We start from the raw sequence: 20346 nt of genomic DNA on the forward strand, positions 1-20346 counted from the left end.
TTTAGTCTTTGCAAATTTACAGATCTTCTTTATGCACCATAAATGTAACACGCCAAAGAGAAAGGAAAAATTGAAATCGCATCATATGACCCCTTTAAAGGGATAGTTCACCCAAGAAACCAAAAATCTCTCACCCTCCAAACCGTTTCTTCTGTGATCCACAAACGAAGATATTTTGAAGAATGTTGCTAACCAAACAGTTCTGGTTCCCATTGATTTCCACTGGATGGACAAAAATTGCAATGGAAGTCAATGGGAACCGAAACTGTTTGGCTACCAACTGTTACCAACATTCTTCAAAATATCTTTTTTCATGTCCCACAGAAGAAAGAAAGTCATGACCGAATTTTCATTTTTGGGTGAACTATAACCAGTTGTTATGTTCAGGTATCTAGAAATAAGTTCATCAACAGTTTAAATAACCTTATCTAACTTAAGACTAGAATACACTACTCAACTTTACGCAATATGTGTTTAAAAATCACCTCAAAATATCAAATATGTTTCATCTCCTTTGAAAGGATGGATTCATAGTCTAAAGCTAAAAATTTGGACTGGCCAAAGTCTCTGATTTTCTATTATCAACTGTTATCAACTCCTTCAGACTGTAAATTGGGGCAAAAATCTGGGCAAAAGTTGTGTAGTGTGTGTGTGTTTCCTCTGTCAGACTCTCTTCAAACTGTTGCTTCACCATTTCAATAGTTGATCTGAAACAGAACTCTGTCTCTGACTGTAGAAGAAGACCGTTTATGCTAAAGTATTATAGCGCCCCTTGTGGCAGTGATGAGATTAGCTTCATGAATGGCATTCTGATGCATTTCTGAATCTAACGACATGTGAAATTGAGTGTGTTTGCATACTTGTGTAGAGCATGTTTCAGGGCTAATGCTCTGTGCTAATGTTTCTCTCTCTTCTACTACTACTGAATGTCTCGGTTTTTATCTGCTGTCTGACCGTTTTAAGAGACAAGACAAAGACGAGAATAATGACGTGTATTCTTCTTGTTTGCATCTCTTACTGTGAGAAAGTGTCAAACACACATATACAGTGGGGTCTTAAACGTTTAAGACTGCTTGCTTTTTTTCATTTGAATTACAAATGCATTAATTTGCATTGAACATTTTCAGACTTTAGTGATATTTGGTGTGTCTCTCTGCAGTAGCTGACATGAACAACCGAGATCACGTTCTCCAGCATGATTTAGCTGATAATGGCCACATTTATCAGTCTATCACTACTAGAAATAGTGCCAAATTTCAAATATCTCTTCTACATTTTACATCACAACTTGGCTTTTTATGGGTTTTTCACTCTTGAAACTCTTTTTTTTTTTCTATTGTTAAATAAAAATGGCAGATTTGAATCTTTTAAACTTTCGGACCTCAATGTATCTGCATTGTATGGTGTACAGTACGATGTACAGTGAAGGAATAACTAGAGATATATTCATGCTCACTCTGATCATGTCTAGATGTATTTCAGTACAAAAAGTTTGTTTTACACTGTCTTTCCTGCATTAAGCAGTAAACGGCCCTTTTTATTGGTAAAAAAAAATAAATAAAAATTCACCGCCTGGTTCCGCCCAACAAATAATTCTCATTTTCTGAGAGAGAGATGAATGAATAAATGCATGTTAATTGTTAGGATAACATGATTTTTATTGTTTTATTGTCTGTATGTTTATGCAAAAGTTAGTCTTTTTATGCCAATGTTAAACTAACAGGAGAGTTAACTGAAGTAGTGTTAAAATGTTAATACTTTTTACAAGCGTCCATAGATTCACTATGGTAAACTCTCACACACACCATGATGCACACAGACCTCAGAATGTGCTGTCCACTGAGTGCCAGTGATGGGACAAATACATCAGTATATCTAAAAAAATTTTTTTTGATTTCACACAAAAGTCCTTTTCAAATACTTGGACTAGAGATATGTAAGGAATGGAATACTATTAGCAAACTATCATATTGTTTATCATCCATAATAAATACTGTTTCACATACTTCACTCAAAATGAATAACGTGATAATATTCCATTCCGAATGCTGCCAAGTGCTCTGCGTAACAATGAATCCCACAATGCAATGCACTCAACTTGACCTTCCATTTGCAGTAACAAATGCACCGGAATTAATACAACAGATTAGTTTTTGTTATGACTTTCTGTTAAAAATGCAAAACAACCAAGATGACAACAGGACGGCCTTTGCATAATGAGGTCATGTGAGAATGTTTCTATTTCACATACTGTTAAAAAAAAAAAACAGTTGACTGAATGCTGTATATGTGGGTTTTTTATCCAAAGTGACAAATCAGAATAACACAAGCAGAATCGATTAACCCGAGGGATGAAACTGCCGTACCAAACACTAGAGTAGAATCTAGTATGCCACCCTGAACATAGCCTAGGTTGCAGAGATGCCAAGTTATTAACGAAGGAAATGTCATTTACACAGCAATTTCCATTTTCGTTTTACTGCTGGAAGTGGTTTGGATGAGAGACTATAAAAATACGAAAGCTTTCCTGCTGCATGAGCGGCGCAGATTACTGGTTTTAATGACCCTGATGTAATTAAGTAAATGAACAATTAGAGAAAGACTGAATTGTGTTTCTGGAAGGAATCGGCAGACGTGCAGAAGGTTGCTCTGTCTATGACTGCTTGTGCGAATGTATTTGTGTTGTGTGCAAAAGTTTGGGCACTGTTCCCACAATTCATGTTTGGGTGATTCAGTCTGGCATTGGCATCCCAACTGAGCATGTGCGAAATTGGCTTTGAAGAAATGCAGCAAATAAACAGCTCGAAAATGAGCGGAAATATGGCAGAAGTGGAATATTAAACCGAACGTTTAGTTTAGCCACAGACATTTGCACACAACTGTATATTTTTACATATCTGTGTATGAATGAGTATGTATTTGTGTGTATTCACTTCCATTAGTCTAAATGTGAAGTGTGTGTGTGTGTGTGTGTGTGTGTGTGTGTGTGTGAACATGTACATACATGAGTAAATGTGCAGTTTGATGAACTTTGTGTTTACCACATGAGGAATATTCTTACTTCTAATGTACAAGGAGAGTTTCTCTTCTTCTCATCACCCGTTTTATTTGCGGTCTCCGTAACTGCAATGACCACTGAATTAATCAAATATACAAATAAATTATTAGTTGACGTATGACTTTGTCCTGGTATTTTTCAGCTGTAATTAGTTCTGTATCACTTTAAATGACGTCTAAAACAGTGTCCTAACCAGACGCAATGCAACACCAAGATAAAAGGTATCTTTTCCATGTTAATTGAATGTAAACAGTATCTTAATAATATATTGATGGTTTATATTAATAATAATGATACAGGATTTATTTTTTTGTCCTAACCAGACGCGACGACGATACACGACGAATGACAGGTGATTCTGGAAACGGTTTATTCCGCGAAGTCATGGCTGGAAGAACATCCAAAGCAATGACAATGATGCTCTCAGGTATTGATTATGTGCTTTATTTAATGTTAAATGTGTCTAATGTGATTTTGAATATCATTTTGCGTGACCTTAGCAGTATTGTAAACGACAATGAATAATATAGAACATATGCAATTACGTCAAGGTTTGGTCAGTTACCCGGATGCGCGGCCATATTGGAGATACTCTGATGTAAACAACAGCATGGATTGCACAGTTAATATACAACTTAAGACGTTGTTCTACTAATTTATGATATCTAAACGGAAAAAACATGTGGAAGCTGCTAAATCATATAGAGAAGGACTTAGTAAGCAGAAAACGGCGTGATATTTTGACAAACTAAAGTTAATAGGATCCGTACGAGCTGGCTCCTTTGTCGTGGACTGACGACCCGACAATTCTTCCTTCTATTTCTTATCCCAACATAAGCTGCGTTTCCATTACCCCAATGGAAACATGTCAATTTCGCAAAAACTCCCATATATCGCAAAAAAGTTTGTACGCGTGCATGAGGTGGTTTTTCAGGCAATTCAAAAAAGGAATATTTCGAAAAACTGCAATAGAAACAGTTTTGTCGCAAAAAAAATGAAGTTTTAGTCACATAACACTATTATATATTTTATAAATAAAATATATAATGGAAACTGTCATTTCGCAATAGTTTTTTTTTTCGACATTTATAAAATATCGCAAAAGTTTTGCGGAAATCTGAAATGGAAACAGCTCTAGTGAACTACTTTTTTCGCCAAGCCCATACACAAGTTCCGTTCGGTTCAGTGGCATTGTTTACATTCAGTGCCACCAATATGGCCGACTTCCGGATTGATGACGTGTCATGAAAACACCCTATTTAACTCGGATCTTGAAAATAAATTTAAACAAACATGCATTAAAACTGTCGACTCAATATAAATAAACAAGTGTATTTCCTAACAAAGACTGTACCCGTCACTAGGTATGTATTTTTAATAATGTTAAAATGGTTTAATATTTATGAATTAGATTATGTACTTACCCACTTTGTTGCGAGTGCAGTGCGATTGTAGAAAAAGCTCCGCCCACACACTTTTCTGATTGGCTGTGATTTTGATTGATATTTGTCACATCTAATAGCCATGTCACGTCTGGTGTTGACTGACAAATTTAATTATTGCATCGTGTCTGGTTAGGACATGGTGTAATGATGTCAAAAGACCTAAACAACGGAACTGTGTGATATTCAGAACTGAACTTTTAGATAAATCAGAGTTTGAAATGCTACCTATAGAAATTGCATTTAGTTTGTATTTACATTCATGCATTGGGCAGATGCTTTTATTTAAAGTGACACTGCATTCAAGCTGTGTTGCATTTCGTTGTATTGCTATTCAGTAAATTCCAATTCAACTTCTGGAATTCAATTTAAATTCACAATTCTTTTCTGAATTTAGCACATACTGTATATGGGTGTTTAAGAGCTTTGCTTTCAGATGATTTCTGTTCTTCATAACCAACCAGTCCAAAGTCCAGTAGAACTGTGAGCGAATCATATAAAGCTGCCGAAAGAACCACAAGAAAGAAAAGATTCACATTCTATGAGCAACTCTTGAGCTTGTGTGTTTGTGCATGCTCTCTAAAACCAGAGTGAGTGATTTTTGGTAGCTTTCCGACATGGTTTTTAGGGTCAAAGCAGATGTAGAATAATAAAAAGCACATGTGAGAGAGAAATAAAGCTCCGTTCAGAGTCAATTAGAAAGAACTACACTGCACGAAGATGAAGAAAACAAATGGGAACCGTTGTTGAATACTCTCAAACTTAAGATCAGCTCATGCTACTGTCTTTATTATTGTTTTGATGATTTTTCAATCTATTTAAATCAGTTCATGACAGATCTAAGTCATTATTTGGTCAGGCTTGTAATAACCTAGGAAGTTTTCATGTCGAAGGTGCAGTGGGGACACGTCGGTGACTCGAGTCGCTGAAGGTAATTCTGGCACACGCACACACAGAACGAGCAGTTTAATCATATACAGGTTCAAATGTATATAAACACTAGCAGGTTTCTGTCGGGCTGTATACATTACACTGACGTTTCTCAATATTTATACACGAGAGCGTACGGGGAGTTTGGAGAATTTAGGTGCTATTACTGTGTTTTCTCAGGTGTTTTTGCTGTTGATCTTAGAGAATGAGTCTGCTTAGATTGGCCGAGCGCTCGTACAACACAAACACTGTACACCAGCAGAGAGGACACTCATCTGACACTTCCTGTGTGTTTCAGCAACCAGCTGATGACTAATTAAGGACTCAAAAGAGCTTGTTAAGAATCTGTAAGCTTCATAAGGATGCTAAATGCTTAAAAATAAATGTTCTTCAAAGGATCTCTTTAGTTTTAGAACAGAGTTGTACAATCAAGAACCATTTTGGCTGTGTACGGTTCTTGAGATGCTACGTTTTATTTGGAAGATAAAAAATATCAATGTTTTGGCTTGTATGTTCTTTAAAACACCAGAATATGTTTGGTTTTCTAAAGAAATACAAAAACTTCTTTGTGGAACTTAAGAGGGTTGTCCCATGGCTTCAAAGCTTTCTTTTAACTACACTGCAATATTGAGTTTTTTAAAGTCTTTTTTTCCACTTATTTTTTCATCAGACTTTTCTTTTAAAATGTATTTTTAGAGAAGAAGAAATATAAACTACGGACTGCAAAAATTCTTTTTTTAAAAGTATTTTTACTTGTTTTCCAGTAAAACTTACTGGACTAAAATCATAGCATTTACTAGAGAAATGTATACTGGTATATCTTTAATATAATTGAATTTGGTCCTAAATCACTGAGAATGTATGTATTTATTTATTTATGTATGTACTAGTTGTTATAAAAAACATATATGAAAAATATGATTTCTCTCCAGATATTGGTGTAGTTTCGACATCTAACATCACTTGTTTTTGCCTTGTTTCCTGTTTAAAGGATTTTTAGATCTAAACTGGAATATACTCATTAAGAATATTTATATATTTTATAAGTATATTATTTTTATATAATTTATTTTTCTATAATTTTTATAATTGTTATATATTTACAAATATATTTTATAATATTTATTTATTTATTTGTTTTGTTTATTTATTTTATTGTTTTTTTTTTTACAGGATTGTGGTTTGTATTGTTTCTTGCATTATTATTATTACTAAATTGTGGTCTTTTCCTTTTCAACAGGAACAAGATGCATGTTGTGTCGTCATGACAACGGCAAGTTCAGAAACATGCCTTATGCAAGTACGCAGATGTACATTTTTGACCTACACATTGCTAATGCATCGATTATGAATTGTGTTCTGACACATTTGCATTCATGATCTCGTGCAGAGCATGTTTCAGGCCTGAGGTCGCTCTGATGCTGTCATTTCATTTGCGTAGAACCAAAGCCTGAAACCTAAAACTTCAGCACTGTTCTTTTTCTACCCTGCACGCACTGTTATTTCCTTAAGGAAATGCAAATCTACTTGGAGCCTTTCGTTCGGAGAGTGTACAGAATATGTGTGCCAAGTTCAGGATCTGGGCTGCAAACACAAGGGGCGACCCAGGACCTGGAGAGTAACATAGATTACAATCGCTCTCTGTCACCATTGTACCCTTCAGCAGGACATTTAACTCCAGGCTGCTCCAGAGGGACAGAAGCTGCAATTAGCGTACTGTAGGTCATTTAAGATACAAAGCGTCTGCTAAAAGCCAAGCATTTAAGGTGAAATAGGCCCTCAAAGTGCTGTAACATCATCTCAGTAAATTCATTAGTCTGAGCTTGCTGGAGTTGAAAAAGAACACAAAGCTCTGTAGCATGAAGACGACGGGAGCAAATTTACACTTTTAAAGGGGTCATATGATGCTTTTTTAAAGATCATTATTTCGCATCATATGACCCCTTTAAGGTTTTTATCTTAAAGGGATAGTTCACCCAAAAATGTACTGTTAATTTATTCACTCTCAGGCCATCCAAGATAACTGTTTTTCTTCAGTAGAACAGTAAAGAAGATTTTTACCGTGGTCCTTGGTGATTAAAAAAATGCAAGTCAACGGCTACCAGCACTCAAGAGTCAAAAAAGCACATACAGACAAGACAAAATTAATCCCTGTGGCTCCTGGCGATATATTGAGATCTTATGAAGCGAAACGATCGGTCTGTGCAAGAAACTGAACATTATTTACAACATTATTACCTGTAATCCAGAGCCTCAGGCAAATGGGGAAATCCGATTTCTTTCTGCGAACTGATTCTTTCAGCCAGTTCATTCCAATGAACTGGTTCAAACAACTGATTCGTTGACGCAATCACGCAATGACGTAACGTATACATAATTAAATTATTAAAGCACCCAATAATCATGTGAAATATGGATGTTTTACATGTCTAAAGCATATAAAGTGAATAAACTAATTTTTATAACTTACCTTTTTTGCAAAAACAATGAGAAATGGTTCACATATGCACTTATCAGCGGCTCATCGGTCTTCAGTCCGAGTAGGAACTGTTTCCTCAGTTCAGTGACTGTTGGAGGAACTGGAGCGCAGAATGAGTTAATTCATTATAGGATCATATCGAGTCGGAGTGACTGTCAGGTGTCCAAAATTGAGTTTTAATTGAGTAACTTGTAGATCTGTGCTGCTCAAACCATAAACTGTTTCAGATGATTCAGTCCGATTTGGTGAACTGGTTTATCCGGTTCTCTAAAAAGAATCTGTTCAAAAGAATGATTTGTTCGCGAATCGGACATCACTCTGGACCATATGCCTGAGGCTCTGGATTACAGGTAGGCTAATAATGTTGTAAATAATGTTCAGTTTCTTACACAGACTGATTATTTCGCTTCATAAGACCTCAATATATCGTCAGAAGCCATGGGTATTACTTTTGTGTTGCCTGATATGCTTTTTTGACTCTCGAGTGCCGGTAGCCACTGATTTGCATTTTAAGAATCCCCAAGGACTACAGATTCAGCTAAAAATCTTCTTTACTGTTTACTGAAGAAAAACAGTCAGCTACATCTTGGATGCCCTGGCCTGAGGGTGAGTAAATTAACAGCAAATTTTCATTTTTGGAAGAACTATTTCTTTAACACGATTGTCTCTTCTTTAACCTCTGTCATTACACACAGACAGATTTTGGTTTGTGGTACAAGAACCTCCACACATACTAACCCAATCTCTCGCTTTCTCTTACGCTCTCTCTCTCTTACTCTCTCTCTCTCTCTCTCTCTCTCTCTCTCTCAAGTTACCGGGTTTAAAGTGGAAACTTCATCCTTTATTTCAACACGAATCAATTAAAGCACGTCTTGAGGATTACCAAAGCACATACACACACCAACACAGAGCTTCTACAATTAGAAATTTAGTCTCTCTCCATCCTAAGAGCAATTCCCAAGTTTGCGTATCTCATTAGCTGGTGAAGAGAGACACAGCGTTTGCGCTAATCACCTCAACACATTTAGTGAAAGAGATGCGAGGACCCTTGAAACCATGTCTCGCACGTGTAGTTTGAACGCTATCACAAGTGGAGCTATTTTACTTAACGTTTTCATGTTCGTTATGGCTTTAGATCAGACAAAAGCAACGAATATTCATACTTGATTCCTATTCTACTTTCATATAAATTTTTGATTTAAATCCCAGTTTATAATGTTGTGATTGATCTTTGAGCTCTTTATTGAAGAATTTTTTTGATCAAACAAAAGAAACAAAGGAGCTAAAATGTTTGATTTTTGTTGTTTTAATACAAAAAAAGTCTAAAAAATTGGTCAAATTACAGAAAAAAATTTTAAACTTGAGAATTTGAGGCCATTTTTTTTGCATCCCAGTTTAAAGGGGTCATATGATGCTGCTAAAAAGAACATTATTTTGTGTATTTGGTGTAATGAAATGTGTTTATGCGGTTTAAGGTTCAAAAAACATTATTTTCCACATACTGTACATTATTGTTTCTCCTCTATGCCCCGCCTTTCTGAAACCCGTCGATTTTTACAAAGCTCATCGGTCTGAAAAGCCAGGTGTGCTCTGATTGGCCAGCTATCCAGAGCGTTGTGATTGGCCGAATACCTCAACGTGTGACGGAAATGTTACGCCCCTACCATACTGTGATGATGCCCTGTCAGGCCGGAGCGACGAGACAAAAACGTTAAAACCCATTATAAACGAGGCATTTGTTGCATCCAGTGGGGACATAATTACGGATTATAATGATTTATACTGTTTTTTTACACGTTGCATTGCATCACGCCCCGTAAACATAAAACCTTGTCTGCATTTGTGATTGGAGAAATGCATTTGTGATTGGAGAACGGCGCGGCCGGTGGATTCGACGGAGGAGCGGCCGGTGGGCTTGCGGCAACCACATGTGACGACCCCGGGAGGACTGCAATTAAGCCATTTATATGCTGATATACTGTGAATATTTTGTCAGAATATTACACAGCTTCTTTTGAATGGCCTTTTCACTGGAAAATATTATTTTTCCCAACATAATATAGGTATAGTTTTAACATCTACGAGAAAGGAGAAACAGGACCATACTAACCAGTCTCCTCGCCATTTGTTTTGAACATCCTCAAACAGTCAGCAACTCTGGCTCAACCAATGGCGTGATTTGGGGGCGGGACTATGTGTTTTCTGACCAATGGCAGATGAGGACGAGTGTGCAACTACAATTGCTATTTCTCCGTTTGCTTACATTATGCTACAGAAATGACACACTTCAGATGGGTGTATTTTTGCGCAGTCATCTGTGGTAACAATTTCTAAATGTTAAAATAAATTTTAGCAAAATGACAGAGAGGGGAAATTAAGCCGTATGAAGCGTTGAGTCTTTCCGTTATTGTAACAGGAAAAGATTCAAAGCCTCTGAGTATCGACATCAAAGTTACAACAGCCATAGTATAAAGCATATTTCATCAACTGCTTCGTTCGTTATCAGTCACGTGATTTTCTGAAACATTACAAGTCTCAATATGGAGCTTCAGTTGAAATTGCGCTGCGGATTCGATACGTGCATTGGTGCCTCAGCAGAGCACTATTGTATTTAATATTAAATACACAGTCTGTCTGTTTTATATATTCATGCTTGCTTCATATTCTACTTTCACACAGTTTATAATGTGGTTAATCTTCAAGCTCTTTATTGAAAAATCTTTTAAATCACTTGGAGGAAACTAAATATTGCATCAGTGACACATTTCCAGAAGTCATTACACCTATAAAAGATGATTTAGACAACTTTATATTACAAAAGTAAGTAAAAAAAAAAAATCGGGCCTAACTCTCCATAAAAATCCTCAAAAAACTACTACATTTAATAAATGTCATTTATTTATTTATTTATTTTCTGCATGTTTGGGGTTCTATATTAATCCTGATTTTAAACCTTCTAGTTAATTTGCTCTATAGATTTCTATTGCAAGTGTTTTATTGTTTATTCATTTCATTTGTTTTTGTAAACAGATGGACAGGTCAACATTATCTAGAGTTTATGTTCTATTTAACCTGGAGTATTCCTTAAAAATAAACTATAATGTACATGGTTCACTATGGTAAAAAAGAGAGTTTTGCAGTGAGTGATTAAACAGCTCACAGGTGCTTTAAATTAAAACAAGTCTTTTATACGGTGTGTGTGTTTCTCAGAGATGCGCTGTGTGTTGTGTGTGACTTTGAAGTGCTGTGTTATGTTGGAGGTTTCCTTGCGTGTTCTGCCTGCCTCAGTTCCCCCACAGCGTCTGGGATTTGACTAGGCAATTCCAGAACCTTCCATTTCTTCTTTTTTCAATTTGCTTGGCACGTTTCAAGGAATTTGTTCAAACAGACTCGTATCACATCTCAGCTGGTGTTTGGACCAAATGCATGCGAAACACTCTCTGGACAGTTCAGAGGAAGATTCTGTGCTCCGATAAGACCAGATTTGGTTTTGGATGTTTAGCATAATGTTTGGCGTACGCCAACAGCAGCAGGAAAAGCATCATCTGTACAATCAGGCCTGGTGCTGGTAATATGCTTTAGTGTGGCAAGTGCTGGAAAACTCATAAAGACAGAAGGAAATATGAGTGGCGCTGTAGCATGCCGTCCATGGAACTGAGATGATCTTTCAGCATGACAGTGATCCATAACATGCCATAAAACTGACGTGAGTGACTTGAAACCAAAAGATTAATGTCCCAGCACAGAATTCAGTCCAACTGAGCATCTGCAGAAGAACTTAAGCTTCCTTCCAACCCAATGGAGAGTTTTTCATTCTGCCAAAAAGAATGAACATACGAGAGCCAACATTCAAAACAAAGCTGAAGAGACTCTGATTAGAGTTCAACTTTACTCTGTTTTTATGTATTTCATGTTTTATTCCATCCATCTGCAATGTCTCAGAAACCATCCAGAACACACTAACAACTGCATAGCAACCACTCAGAATACCCTGGTAAACGCATAGCAATGCTGTAGTAACCTCAGCTGCTTTAGCAATGACCCAGAGCACCCTGACAACCTCGGAGCACCTTGGCAACTGCATAGCAAGACCCTAGCAACCAGACCTGCTATAGCAACTGCCTAGCAACCACACAGAACACACTAACAACCTCCTAGCAACCACCCAGAATACCTTAGCAACCACATATTAACACTCTAGCGAAACCAACTGCCTAGCAACCACCCAGAATACCTTAGCAACCACATATTAACACTCTAGCGAAACCAACTGCCTAGAAACCACCCAGAACACCCTAGAGACCACATAGAAGCACCATAAGCAACTTCATAGCAACACACTAGCAATCTTCTTGCAACCACCCAGAATACCCTACCAACCACATAGCAACACTCTAGCAACTGGTCCGGAACTGCTCTAGAAACTGCCTAGCAACCATCCAGAACACCCTAACAACCTCCTAGCAACCATTCCGAACACCTTAGCCACTGCATAGCAACAACATAACAACCTTCTAGCAAACACCCAGAACAAACTATCAACTGCATAGCAACCACTAAGAATACCCTAGTAACCACATAGGAACAAATAGCTAAATCAACTGACTATGAACCACCCACAACACCCCAATGACCACATTAGCAACCACCCAGAATACCTTAGTAACGGCATAGCAACCACAACCACCTAGACAACAACTAGAACAAACTATCAACTGCATAGCAACCAGTATACCCTAGCAACCTCATACCAACACTCCCACAACCACAACTGCTTTAGCAACTGCATAGCAACCTTCCAGAATACCCTAGCAACCACCCAAAACACCCTAGGAACTGCCTAGCAACCACCCAAAATACCTTGGCTACTTCCTAGCACCCATCCAGAACATCCCAGTGACCACATAGCAACACCATTAACAACTGCCTAGCAGAAAACCCTATCAACTGCATAGCAGCAACACCCTAGCAACCACCCTGAATACCTTAGTAATGGCACAGCAACATCCTAGTAGCAACCACCCAGAATCTCAAAGCAAGAGCCTAGCAACCATCCAGAACACCCTAGCAATCACATAGCAACACCCAAGCATCATTATATCTATCTGTTGTTTGTCATCATGGCCTTCAAACGGCATGCTTTTAAACTAGTTTTAATGCAGTTCGATTATGAAGACAAACTTGGCCTTTTTTCTTTAGAATACCATGCACTGATGAATTATTCACAATTACTTCAAGAACGTGTATTAAGAAGTACATTTGAGGATTTTTGTGGATTATTTTGCTGTGCATCCACACCTGACCAGTGCGCGTTCAGTATAGTTTACTGTCGCGTTCTCATGCGCTCACAAAGCTCCGCGCGTTCAGTCTTCTGGGGATGCAAAGCCGCGTCTCCATGGAGCCCAGAAGGCGGAGCTTCCACGGTGCTATGGGAAAACAATCTGGACAATATGAAGGACAGACAGAAGAAGCGCAACAAAAGGCTTTAAGAGCGGCAGACAGCTCGTTCAAACCCTGAGCGCGTATGTGTGAGGCATTGTCTACATACACACCATCCATCACGCGGTCAGGTGGCTCTCCCGCTCTCAGCATTCTCTTCAGCGCTCTTTCTGCAGCATGAAATCAATTTTTAGCTCCTCATTTCCTTTGCCAAGAAAAGAGGCAAGTCTGCCAGACACACACACACACACACACACACATTCCTCCTGTATTCCCAGTGGTCTTGTTAGGTGGAGTCTGAGTTTAATTCTTGCCTAATTTAAATTAAGCAGCATGTTAGTTCATTGATGATGATCCTAAAACACACACACACACACACACACACACACAGTGATCAAAGATGCATCCGCACACACACTGTCTTCATTGTCCAGACCACCCAGTGTGTGTGTAAGGAGTTGCTTATCTATAGTTAGGGGAGCAAGCTGCCTCCAAAAGTTAACTGGAGCTCTTCAGGGAACACCCATGTGCATTCTTAATTGAAAGATTGTCATAAAGTAATTATTTGTAATTATGTATTATTTTTTGTAATTTCAATCTTCAATGCATTACTTGCCATTACTTTGTAATTAATTGTGTAATTTACTAGCAATTAAAAATTGGTTCTATTCCAAATTTTTTTCAGTGTAGTTGTTTTTCAATTTGCAGTTAAAGTAATCTTTTAATTATATATAATAAAGATATTATATAATATATACATATATATAAAATATAATAAAAATATATTTATAAAAAGGCAAACAAAGTTTGAGTTAGCCTGTAGGAATAATTAATTATTATTATTTTTTATTATGATTGATTGATTGATTTATATTCATTTGTTGTTTTCATGTATGAATGCAAAACATTTTCTTTGAAGGTTTGGGCTGGTCTGTAATAACAACTAACCTTATATAAAAACTTTGTCATGTCCTCATTTATATAGATAAATAAATGTGTGTAAAAGAGTTTTGCTTTACTTTTTAAGAGGCAATTCTTCTATGAAATATAATTTTTTTCCACTTTCAGTTCAGTTCAGTTTCATGTATTTTTTTTATTATTTATCATTATGATGATTAGAAATTGTATTTATTTATTCATTGTTTGCATACAAAAATGCAAAGCATTTTCTTTAAAGGTTTGGGCTGGTCTGTAGGAATAATCATTTGCTTTATATAAAAACATTAGCATTAACAAAGTAAACAAACCATATAGTGTGTCTTATTTAGAGTGCTAGGTTTTGCTTTACATACTCATATGGAATACAAGCAGTTTTCCAATGATGTTTGATGTTTTGGTGGAACATTTTGAGGTGAAGACAGTGTATTTCCAGTAAAATGTTCCCGATATTCCATTGGAATGTTTCTGATGTTCCAGTGGAATGTTTGTGATGTTCTGCTAGAATTAACATTTCTGGAGCGTGTCAGATGGCTGTCCAAAATCCCATACGTTATCCCGCTTGAATTTTTCTAATTATTCCGTCTTCGTTTTTCTTAGTGTCGGAAGAGAGGCTGAAAAGAGAAGATGTTGTGACGGAATTTTCATCATCTTCTCTGTGACTGGCGTTGGAGCGAGCGGTCGGATCCAAAGAGGCTTTGTGTCGTTATCACGGCCTGCTGAGTGACACGCGCACACACACACACACGCGCTGCGTGGCTGCAGGTGCAGGATCCTGGAATGTGTTTGAAATTATGTTCACCTGCAAGGGCCGTGAGAACCTGAGGGACTCAACAGAAACACGAACTCCAGAGAGATCAAAGGTCAGAGGTCATCTTCCTGCTCTCATGTGAAATATCCAGTCTGGATATTGACACGCACACACACATTCTAGAGCATTTCAGTACAAATCTTGAACAGGTGCAGCGAGCGTCTCAAATTCAGGATATGAGGAGAAACTTTATGCGAAGGCCTGGATGTTTCTCTAGCTACGCAAACTTGATTTCATGCATCATGTTCTTAAATGTGTCTGAGTGCAATCCATGACAACAATAATGTTTTTTATTCCAAAATGTATCAATATACAAAAAATGAGGCAAAACAAGATAGAAACTTGTTTTATACAATTTTCATTGTTAAGACTGATTAACAAAATCATTATATAAATATATCCATGCATCAAATAATTGAAAAAATGTAAATAAATATAAAAAGAATAAATACATTTCAAACGAATAAACAAACGTTTATGCAAGAACATTAAGAAAACGCTTCTAGCTACGCAAACTTGATTTTGTGCTTCGTGTTCTGAAATGTGTCTGAACGCAATTCATAACAATGCAATGTTGCATTCTCAGTTTTTTATTCCAAAATGTATCACTATGCAACAAATGAGCCAAAACAAGATAGAAACTTGTATTACAAACTAAATATGCAATTTTCAATGTTAAGATTCAAGTGCATACGTGTACACAATAATATGACATGTACATACACATATTTCCATGCATCAAATAATTGAAAAAATCTAAACAAACAAAATAAATTGGAAATAAAGAATTTCCAATAATCTCAATAACTTAGTGGCGTTCTTATTTTTCATAAATCTTATCGAACTAATATTTAACTCCAGTTCACTTAAAAAAAATGAAAAACTTAGAAAAGCTTTGCCTCAAGGGGCGCTAGAGTGTAAATCGCTTTCCATCATTTTTCTTTTTCAGCTAATGCCAGGTTCAGACTACACAATATTTTTGTCGGTCACGATAGTCACTGTGTCAGATTACACGATTTTGACTCCTAAAATCTTGTCCTGTCGTGGACAAGAAACATGTCAGACTACACGTTGCTTCCCGACCATTCATCGCGTGCCGTCTTTAACGACGCACGTGATGTCATCGAGAAGGCGGAACTAGCGACTGACTTCCGAAAACAAGAGTGTAAACATTGCTGAAGCGCTTCCGCTGTCGTTCGCCAGCATTGTTCTTTCTTTGTTCTGTCGTGGTAGTCCCTCGATGACACATCATACAGGCAGGAGTACTGTTGCCACAGCTCCCCGAACCTTTCCTCCATCTCATAATTCCACCTAGCAGCACCATTTCGCCATGTTTGAAAACTGTGTATGAAAGAGCTTCTGTGCTGCTATTGGTCAACGTCACCAGTGTGACGGAACTCGTCGTGGACGACGGGAAAAAAATCAAACATGCTAGTCTTTCTGTCGTGATGTCGTGAAGCATCGCAGACGTGGAATCGGCTAAAATCGTGTAGTCTGAACCGGCATAAGGCTGGCCACACACTAGAGGATTTTAAGGCCGATTTTAAGCCCGATTTACACCCCTGTACGATCGGGGGCTGTGGCCCGATTCACGGCTTGTTGCAAGCGATTTTTTGTCCAAAAAATTCTCTATTGTGTGCTGTCATTACGATTATTTAACTGCTCCCGATCGAGACGGAGCGTCGTCGAACTCAAATCGTAAATATCATGAGTCTCTCAGATCATGTGTCACTGTGAAATCGTTCCTACAATCGACAAGTGTGTGGTCTCGCGGTCTGGTCGAATCGTCTAGTGTGCGTGTTCAGAGGATAAAAATCGGTTGAACTGTCTTCATGTCTGTGGTCTCCCATGGTTTTAAAATCGGTTAAGATTGGAAAATCGTCTAGTGTGCAGCCAGCTTTAACGACTGTCATGACGGAGCAACATTTAAGATTTTATGTTTACATTCGGGTTAGCTAGCTGACTGCATTGCATTACGAATCTATTCAGAAAGCAACGATGTAAAATCCAAGTCAAGGTTAGGCTGGTTAGATTTAGGTTTCGCTTCATCGCCACTGCCATTGAGATGAGCGAATACTAACGGACAGCTCTCTTTCACGTACATACAGTAGAGAGTTTCGGGCCTAAAGCATCAAACTCATGTTTGTACAGGTTCAGTGCGTGTGAAATCATAATATGGGTTTAATTAGCTGATGAATCTCGCACACAAACACACACAGCTGGTTTAATCAAACATATAAACACACATTCCTCACCTCACACACCTGACACCTGAGCTGCTGCTGCTCACAGCCAAATTAACACACACACACACACACACACACACACACACACACACAGAGCATATCAAATCTAGGAACTAGGCAAGATATACTTATAAAAGAGTAAGTTACCTTTTAGTGTATATACTGTACATCAAGTTAAGTTGCATGACAATTAGAAATGTTCTAGCTGAAATAAAATAAGTTTTCATATTTTATCTCCGTTAATTGTTATTTTACATCATTTTAGTCACCCCGCCATTGACAGCAGCAGATATTAGTTTATCTGAGCGTATGTAAAGACTTTTGTTATATTAGTGAGCCAGTATTTTCTGTCTTAAATTGTTTTTGGGTTATGTTGGAACTATGAAAGTAAATTTGTAGTTTAGCTGACCAAGCAATAGAGCAATATACTTGCATTTGCTTTGGCAAAGATTTTGGATTGAAGTCCCAAAACAACAAAACTAAAACCAAAAGTTTAATTATTCAGTTGGACCCATATAAACTGGTTAGGCTTTGTGACTTATATTAATGTCATTACTTAGTTAAGTAACACTATTACTATTGCTGTTTTTGTCAAAGTGCATGTTGAGATTGATGGACCTTTAGTATTTTGAGTCCTCAACGTTTCTTTTAGTATATTTTTCGCACTGGATAAAGACCTGGCTGGTAACTTAACGGTTCCAGGTTCAAATCCTAGAAGAGTTATTAATCTGCTATACTTTAGTGAGTTTTTGGAGCGGTTAGTTAGTTAGTTGGTGTCTGACGCCCTCTTGAGGAGACAGAGGATTTGCTATTTTCACGGTTGTGCATTAAATGTATTTATTGAGAATATATTAGCCCATGTTACACAGAGAATTTAGAGGTTTGTACATCATTGTGCAGATTTACATTTTCATTTCATGCTGTAAAGCTAAACAGGAAAACAAAACAATCCTTAAAGCAGGTTACAATAACGTAAATGATCTTGTGCGTATGTATGAGCGTGCATCTGTGTGCACATTCAATAGATCTTCATAAAGTCCCACTCTCCAGTTTCAAATCCACCTTCATCTTCTGCTTCTCCATCACCGTCTCCAGCTCTGTGGCTCTGCGAGCGTCCTGAGAGACAGAGAGACAGACGGTTAGCAGCTGTATGTGTGGGAAATGCATGGCTGTCAAGATGAAATTGCTTGATAGGTTGATTGCTGCATATTAAGTTAGGATATTAATCTGGGTTTCCATGCATGTTGAATGAAAACGACCATGAGACTAACACATCTTATGCTGCAATGTTAAAGCATTTTAAACAGGTTGTTATTGCATTGCTTTGCAGAGTGATCCAGTGTTTCAGGCTGTGCAGTTTATACTGTATAGTGGCAGCTATTTTCAAATATTAAAGTGAGAAACTTTCTGATCATTTGTCAATGTTTTAAAATATGAAATATGATAGCTTAGCAATTTCTGTGTGTGATGTACCTCTATCTGGGCTCTCTGCACGGTCAGCTGACTGTAGACTCTAGCGCCCTCTTCAGGAATAACAGCGCGCAGCTCTTCTTTATTCAGAGAGAACAGCTGAGCTCCATTCAGAACCCGCAGACACTGTACAGTCCTGCACACACACCAACAACAGCCATTCACTGACCACAGCTATTACTTCATTATATATGTGCCTCAAAACAGTGGCTACAAGCTATGATCACATAAATGTGGACTGAAACTAAGAGAAAAAATGTATCATGTTAATCATACTATAGAAAATCATACTAAATGAATGTGGATGTGGTTTCTCCCGTTGTCAGTGATGTGAGGTGTTACAGGTGGAGTATTATTATTAATAGCTGACCGATTGCTGTTGTAAAGTGTGTCCTGTGTGAGACTCACGGTTCACTGAAGCCTTTCTTGCGCAGCCAGTTCTCCACCTCTGCGGGCGGCGAGCTGTAGTCCAGCGGGGTGGACGTCTCTGCTGAACGAGGAATCACCAGACGAGGAGACAGATTCTTCCCGCTGGTCAAACGGTGCAGAAGCTCGTCATTCACCTGCATCACTGACACACAACCAGCAAATCAATATCAGCACAAGACAGAAAAACCTGCCCGTGAGCATCAGATGATATTATAGTATTTATTAATATTTAGAATTAGCTTTCATTTTGACATTATCAGCAGGGTTATTATTGTTATCTAAAACTAAAACCAAAACCATAAAAATACCTAAAATAAAATAAGCATTAACTGAAATAAAATAAAATATAAAAAATAATGAACTACAGAAATATCAAAACTAAAAAAAAACACAACCTAAAACTAGTAAATAAAAATGCATAAATATTATATAGACATATAAAACATTTTTATTCAAAACATTAACAAAATATCAATGATAGTTGATTAAGTATTAATTATTAATTTGAAGTATTAAGTTTGGGAAAATTATTCACGGACTTTTACATTCAGGGAGTTAAAAAAATTATATATATATATATATATATATATATATATATATACACACACACACACACATTTAGGTTTGTTTTTTTATTATTATTATTTAAAAACGTTTCTTTTAGAGGTAGAGTTTGAATGATTCCATAATCATTATTTTAATATTTTCAGCTGGATTATTGTTAAATAAAACTAAAACCAAAACCATGAAAAATATAAATTATTTAAAAAAAATCATGAACTGAATTTTACTTTTATTTAGTTTAAGTTGAAGTACTAAAATAACTAAGTAAACTAAAACTGAAAGTTAATAGCTATATAAACATGTTTAAAAAATAAAAATGACAAAAACATGCAAATTAAATATTTAGATTTTCATTTTAGTTTAAAGGGTTAGTTCACCCAAAAATGAAAAGTAGCTTGTGTTTTACTCACCCTCAAGGCATAGGTGTATATGACTTTCGTCTTTCAGACAAATCCAGTCGGAGTTATATTAAACATTGTCCTGGCTATTCCAAGCTCTATCACTGCAGTCAGCGGGTGTTGCAGTTGAACAGTCCACAAGTC

General features: G+C 37.1%; 1 pseudogene; it reads right to left on the bottom strand.

Annotated features, from left to right (window-relative positions):
- Positions 1-18152: 18152 nt before the first annotated feature.
- LOC107677305 (epidermal growth factor receptor kinase substrate 8-like protein 1) overlaps positions 18153-20346 on the bottom strand; it is an 18087-nt pseudogene continuing 15893 nt past the window's right edge.

The sequence above is a fragment of the Sinocyclocheilus anshuiensis genome, unplaced genomic scaffold (assembly GCF_001515605.1).
Source record: "Sinocyclocheilus anshuiensis isolate Anshui unplaced genomic scaffold, SAMN03320099.WGS_v1.1 scaffold392, whole genome shotgun sequence".
Lineage (NCBI taxonomy): Eukaryota > Metazoa > Chordata > Actinopteri > Cypriniformes > Cyprinidae > Sinocyclocheilus > Sinocyclocheilus anshuiensis.